This window comes from Asparagus officinalis, chromosome 5 (genome assembly GCF_001876935.1).
Source record: "Asparagus officinalis chromosome 5, Aspof.V1, whole genome shotgun sequence".
Lineage (NCBI taxonomy): Eukaryota > Viridiplantae > Streptophyta > Magnoliopsida > Asparagales > Asparagaceae > Asparagus > Asparagus officinalis.
The window spans coordinates 117,382,362-117,388,881 of record NC_033798.1 but is presented as its reverse complement, the minus strand read 5'-3'; the positions used below and the strand labels follow the sequence as shown (position 1 = coordinate 117,388,881).

Below are 6,520 nucleotides of genomic sequence, written 5' to 3'. Positions count from 1 at the left end.
GGACCTCTCTTCATCTTCATGGATCTCTAGAGGAAGAAAGTTATACATCCCTAATTATTACACACTCTTTTTTCTAATTTCCAACATGGATACAGTTCGTATCCGATAACTTTTTGTACTTAATACTTTTGACTATGAATGAACGGGGGATACCCCTTGTTTTTCTTTCAAAAAAAAACAATTACAGGCTATTGGCCTAGTAAAAGAGAGACAGTAAAGTAGCCCGGTTGGCTGATAGCGCACGCTGCACAACCTTTCAGGTTTAAGCATAGCAGTGCCTAAAAGGTCAAAACAATGTAATAGGAATTGTCTATTATATCTGAAGCTCATGTCTTTTCAATACAATGGTTGCATGTTGTTCCCAAGTAGCACATATTGCATAGAATCATAGATGGAGAAATTAGAGAAAGGCAAACTATAAACAGTCAATGTCCTGTAAGGTACGTGAGTACAATCAACACAGGTGAATGTCATGTGCGAGACTATAAAAACAGCCGAACACAAGTGGTTTATGATTCAACAAGACATTTATGCATCTTCTCAAGTACGCTTACATTACAGCAAGACTTTGAACTTGTGATAGCTCCTAAATAGTGATGACGGTTAAGGGTTAATTCTATACTCTACACATCTCAAACAAAAGAAAGGAGAATCACCTAAAGTTGGCAAAAAAAGGGAGAGCACTAATATGAAATGACCAAGAAAAACTTCTTGCTAATCTATTATTATTAGAGAAAATACATTATTAAAACTTCATTTTATTACTCTAGTCTTTTTATTTCTTCCATAGGTTGATACCCCAATTTAAGGCGATCTCTGCTCAGGTCCTAGTGGACAGATTTTTTCCCCCTTTTTCTTTCTTTCTTTCTTTTTTTTTTAAAATGTAGGAAGCAAAACTTACGGAGTACACTGAATCATACAATTTGGAGGTCAAAAATAGTGTCCGGTATTTCTAGAATTCTTTGAGAAAATTATCTAACTTAGAATCTATTTCAATAATGTCATTTACACAATTCCTACCTTCAAATTTCAAAGAATTTCCTCTACCACTATTTTATGCCTTTATCATCAACAGAAAACCTTGAACATTATGCCCTAAGAGCCATGTCCACATATCCATCCCTTCTTCATCCAAAAAAACTTTAATTCTAGATCAAAAAATTCATGCACAAACAGGCTCTGATACCACTGTTGGATAATTTAATGATCTAGGCATGAGAAATTGAACTAGAAATATAGATCTAAATTACCGTTCACCGACGAAAATAGTGGAAGTCTTCTCCTCTCTCCTCCCGTAGCCAATGATGAGAATTATGTCTCTTTTCTGCATACGGTTGAGAGGAGGGACTGTTGGATAATTTGATGATCTAGGCATGAATAGATGAACTAGAAATATAAATTAATTACCGTTCACCGACAGAATAATGGAAGTCTTCTCCTCTCTCCTCCCGTAGCCAATGATGAGAATTATGTCTCTTTTCTGCATACGGTTGAGAGGAGGGACTCCCACCCTTTATATAGATATTTATGATTAACCCTACCCATCATGGTTTAATCACAACCGTGGGATTACACTCCGATTGATCCTATCCTTTAGATATTCAAGATAACCACCCAACTTGATAAACTTGAAACTGTCTAACCAGACCATGTGGTTAGCATCCTGATCCTAACTTGAATCGATGACAACTTTAAATCAAATCCAAAATCGAGTAGGTTGGGCCACTTGGGTTTGTTGGATTAATCGAACCCAACAATCTCCCACTTGGCACAACATATCTCATTTTAATTTTCAAAAAAAAATATTTAAATTTTTTCAAAAACTTTCAAAAGTCGGGTGCGCACCCATTTATTTTAGAAAACAACTTGTTGCCATGATTCTAATTAGGATAGTTTCCGAAACCTTTTCCTTAAAACAAAAGTACCACTAATGGTTGATCGTGAAAACACTATATGCTCTAATATGGCACAAGGTCACTCCACGGTCCAACCGCTAGTACCACTAATGTTCTAAAGATATTTTCCTTATGGTGGTTTTAGTGGAGTGTAATAGAGTCATACATCCTTTATGGTCAAATCCGATGTACGCCCTTAAGTGTCCTCTGCAACATACACAAACATGTATGCCGTTCTGAAACTTTTACCGGCATCCGCCATGTGAAAACCATCACCTTTAGTCCAGAACGAAAGCCTCAAATGTGATGCCCAATCACATTCAGCTTCTGCAAAAATTTAAGAGTCTCTTTACTTTAACCTTTATGACTCTATGGACCACTGTCTTTAATTCGAGTTTCTTTACAATTAACTTGAAACTCTTTACTTTAAACTTTAGTTTTCTTTACTTTAAAATATATATCAAGCAACAATAACCAAGAACACAATGCTTGAAAATATCAAACTGCTAAAAAATTAGCACAATAGTTTCTTTATGAGCTCAAAGCAATCCAAAATATAGTACTTGAAAACAAAACAAAACTACTACGACAACTAAATCTCACTGATCATACAAAATCGAAAGACTCTAAAACACCCATACTGGATACATATTCCTTGAAAAGCCTTGGAGAAATTCCCTTGGTCAAACCTGCTGGAAAAATTCTTATTCTTTACAAACTGTACGACTACCTGATTGTCACAATATAACTTTACTAGTCTCTGAATGGAATCCACCACCTTTAGTTCACTGATAAAATTCTTGAGCTAAGAGGCACGCAACGTTGCTTCAAAAATAGCAACATACTCTGCCTCCATGGTGGATGTCGTCACTAAAGACTATTTGGCACTTTTCCAGAAAACTGCTCCTCTAGCGAGCAGAAATATATAACCTGATGTTGATTTTCTGTTATCAGCATCCTGCAAAATTTGAATCTGAATAACCGACGACTTCTAGATTTTCAGACCTTCTATAGACCAACATGAAATCCTTAGTCCTCTGTAAATACGGTAAAACCTTCTTTACAGCTTTCTAATAAGCTGAAGCATGCCTAATATTCCCATGATATAACCGATGTCTGGCCTAATGCATGACACTGCATATATTAGACTGCCAACTGCAGAGACATACTCCTCAGAGTTCAAGAGCCTACGCTCAACTTCATTTCGTAGGCATTAAGATTTGTTGAACATATTTCCTTTGACAACTGGGGCTTCACCTGGTGCACAAAACTTTATGCCATAACGCTGAAAGACTTTCTCAATATAAGCCCTTTGAGATAAGCCCAATAAGCCTTTACTTCGATCTCTATGGATCTTGATGCCCAAAACATAATGAGCATCTCCGAGGTCTTTCATATCAAAATGCCTCGAAAGAAAAACTTTAGTCTCATGTAGGAGATGAATATCGCTGCTGGCAAGCAATATATAATCTACATATAATACTAGAATGAGAAACCGGCTTCCACTGATTTTGAGGTATATGCAGCAATCGACAGGATTTTCTTAGAAGCCATATAACTCATCATGCTGCGAACAACATCTGGATAAGTACGATTTCTTTTTTCAGCTACTTCATTTGCTGCAGAGAATCTGGGAGAGTGTACTGAGGAGAAAATGCTTTGTGATCTCAAGTACTCAATAAAGGGACCATGATTTGTGTCGTCCTGATCGCTTTTACCATAGAATTCCCCACCTCGATCAGAACACACAGATTTAATCTTTCTTTCTAACTGTTCAAGTACACCAGACTTTACTAAGCATTCCAATCACTTTCTTGAAGCATGTCCCAATCTCCGATATCAAAGTATGAAAGAATTGCTATTTAAGCCTAGGACGCTTTATACTAGAAGAATATGAATACACAAACATACAAAGAGGGGAAGGAAAAGATGTATCTAAATTTAATCTATAAAGACCGTCAATTAAGAAATCATGTATGATAACATCCAAACCATTTCTGATAGAAACAAAACTATTCTCTAAAAAAAAACTATAACCACATTCAGAAAATCTAGAAATTAAATAAAATTCATTCTCATAGGAGGTACATAGAAAGTGTCTGATAAAACTAAGGAAACTCCAGAATCCAAGCGCAGACTGAAAGTCCCAACGAGCTCCACCTCCAAAGGCTGTGAGTTTCCCAAAAGCAGTTGCTCATTTGTCCTTGCCTTCCGACTGTGGATTATTCCCTCCCTTCTTCTTCAGCCACTGCTTATACTTCAGACAGTCTCTCTTCATATGACCAGGTTTCTTACAGAAGAAACATTCAACCTTTTCACTTGCTGAAGAAGTGCTAGAAATAGTTGAAAGATTGCCAAAAGACTTCTTCCTCTTATTGTGCCCTTGATACTTGAAGGATTTCTTTCCTGCCTTATTTGGTCCAAGCTTGTCATGTGCTAGATTTGCCATCTCAGCTTTTCCTGTTTTTAGCCGCTCTTCTTCAGCAACACATACAGCAATAAGCTCATTCAAGTCCCATTTCCTGTCTTGAGAACTGTAGTTCACTTTAAAAGTGTCAAAATTGCTTGGTAGAGAAGCGACTGCAAAATGAACCATCAGATCATCCTCTAACTGAAGTCCCAACTCCCTGAGACGAATGATCAACTGAGAGACCTTCAAAATGTGCTGCCGAACATCACCACTTCCATCATATTTCAGATTAATGAGTTTGACCAGATAATTGTACTGTCTCGCTCTAACGGATCCCTCAAACTGCTTCTTTATGGTCTCAAGTAACTCCTTAGCAGTTTCACAAGCCGGAATCCCTCCACGAATAGTCTGGTCCACCGATGCTCTAATGATCAGCATTGCAAGCTTGTTGGCTTTTGACCCACTTAGCATGAGATTTCTTTTCAGATTGACTTGATGACTCATCAGGCTCTTCTGGCTTATCTTCAGTGAGAACATAGTCGTAGTCAAGACACCCAAGTACTATTTCAACTTGCATCTTCCAGTTGCCATAGTTGGAACCGGTTAGGGGCTCAATGCCAGTCAGATGCTTCTGGATAAACTGTCCGTCCATCTGCATTACACCATGGACGTATAAATCAAATGAGACCTTCAATTTTATTAACTTTAGTATTTCCACATCCAATTTAGGGTTAGAATGGATGGGTCAAAGTGTTTTACGTATGCAACCTTTCACTCTGCGGGACAGGCGGGTGCATCATCTCATCACACCTTTGGGCAAGTGATTTGACATGCTATTCGCCCCCCCCAAATGTGATATATAATCACCTACAGAACTAGCCTACACAGTGTCAGTTTGATTTGAACACTTCCTAACCTTTGGGCAATAGGGTTATTCTCCTCTCACTGACATGTTTCAACTATCCTGCACCACTTATCCTGTAGGGGATTTCCTAGACACCTTTGGGCAAGACTAGTAGTCCACCCACAGATAAGTGCAACCTTCCAGTCCAAATGAGAGTAAACTCAACCTTAGAAAATTAGGGTATTATAGGTTGGTCACCTTTGGGCAAGACACTAACCTACTCTACCATAATTTCTAAGTGACTGTTTTACTGATCTTCCTTAACCCCATAGGTTGATCTAATACTGTAGTCCGTTTTATCATGAACCCAAATATTTACCCCACCTGAATTAAGGATATAATCAGAGTAAATCAATTATCTTTATGTGCATACAATAATCTTTATGAATTGTCCAAATTCCTGTATTAAAACTTTATGAAATTAAAATAAAAACTGTATAGTTGAAAAGTACACAAAATGATCTTTCCAACGACTATTTATGGGCTCAAATCAGACTTAAAACGGATCTGTAGCGACCAAAATAAAATGAATGGTCAAAACTGTAATGGGTCGGGTTTAGAAATTAATTGGAGCGGGTCGGGTTTCTTTTCTCTAAAGTGTTCTGCGGCCATGATATTCCTAAGATGACAAATACGAGGAGCAGCCATGGGTTCATGCCGCCATGTATACAGATGAAAAATCAAAGTTGACCGCAGCCATGATGAAATCAAAGTTGATCTTGTGTTGAAATCAAAGTTTAATTTTCTAGCGGCCATGATATCAAAGAAAATCAAAGTTGATTTTTCCGTGAGCAGCCATGGGTTTGTGCCATGGGTTTGTGATTAAAAAAAAGTTTGCTGTGGAAAAGTTCCGTGGCCATGGCAGGAGTTTTCTTCATCTAGTGGCAAAGATGAAAAAAAAGTTTGCTGTGGAAAAGTTCCGTGGCCATGGCAGGAGTTTTCTTCATCTAGTGGCAAAGATGAAATTATTGTAGATCAAAAGAACTCCAGCAGCAAAAGAAAGACCCAAAAATTATTATTATTATTTTTAATCCGAAAAAAATACTTTAATTCTAGATCAAAAATCATGCACAATCTAGCTCTGATACCACTTTTGGATAATTTGATGATCTAGGCATGAATAATTAAACTAGAAATATAAATTAATTACCGTTCACCGTCGAAAACAATGGAAGTCTTCTCCTCTCTCCTCCCGTAGCCAATGATGGGAATTAAGTCTCTTTTCTGCATACGGTTGAGAGGAGGGACTCCTACCATTTAAATAGATATTTGTGATTAACCCTACCCATCATGGTTTAATCACAACCGTGG

At 37.5% G+C, this 6,520-nt stretch overlaps 1 protein-coding gene across 1 annotated transcript in view; it reads right to left on the bottom strand.

The window, feature by feature from the left end:
- Nucleotides 1–5,489, bottom strand: part of LOC109842453 — a 12,490-nt gene extending 7,001 nt beyond the window's left edge. Inside the window, exon 1 of the mRNA XM_020411330.1 lies at nucleotides 5,173–5,489. The gene's annotated coding sequence lies outside the window, so the exon portion shown is untranslated. The remainder of the gene's footprint in view (nucleotides 1–5,172) is intronic.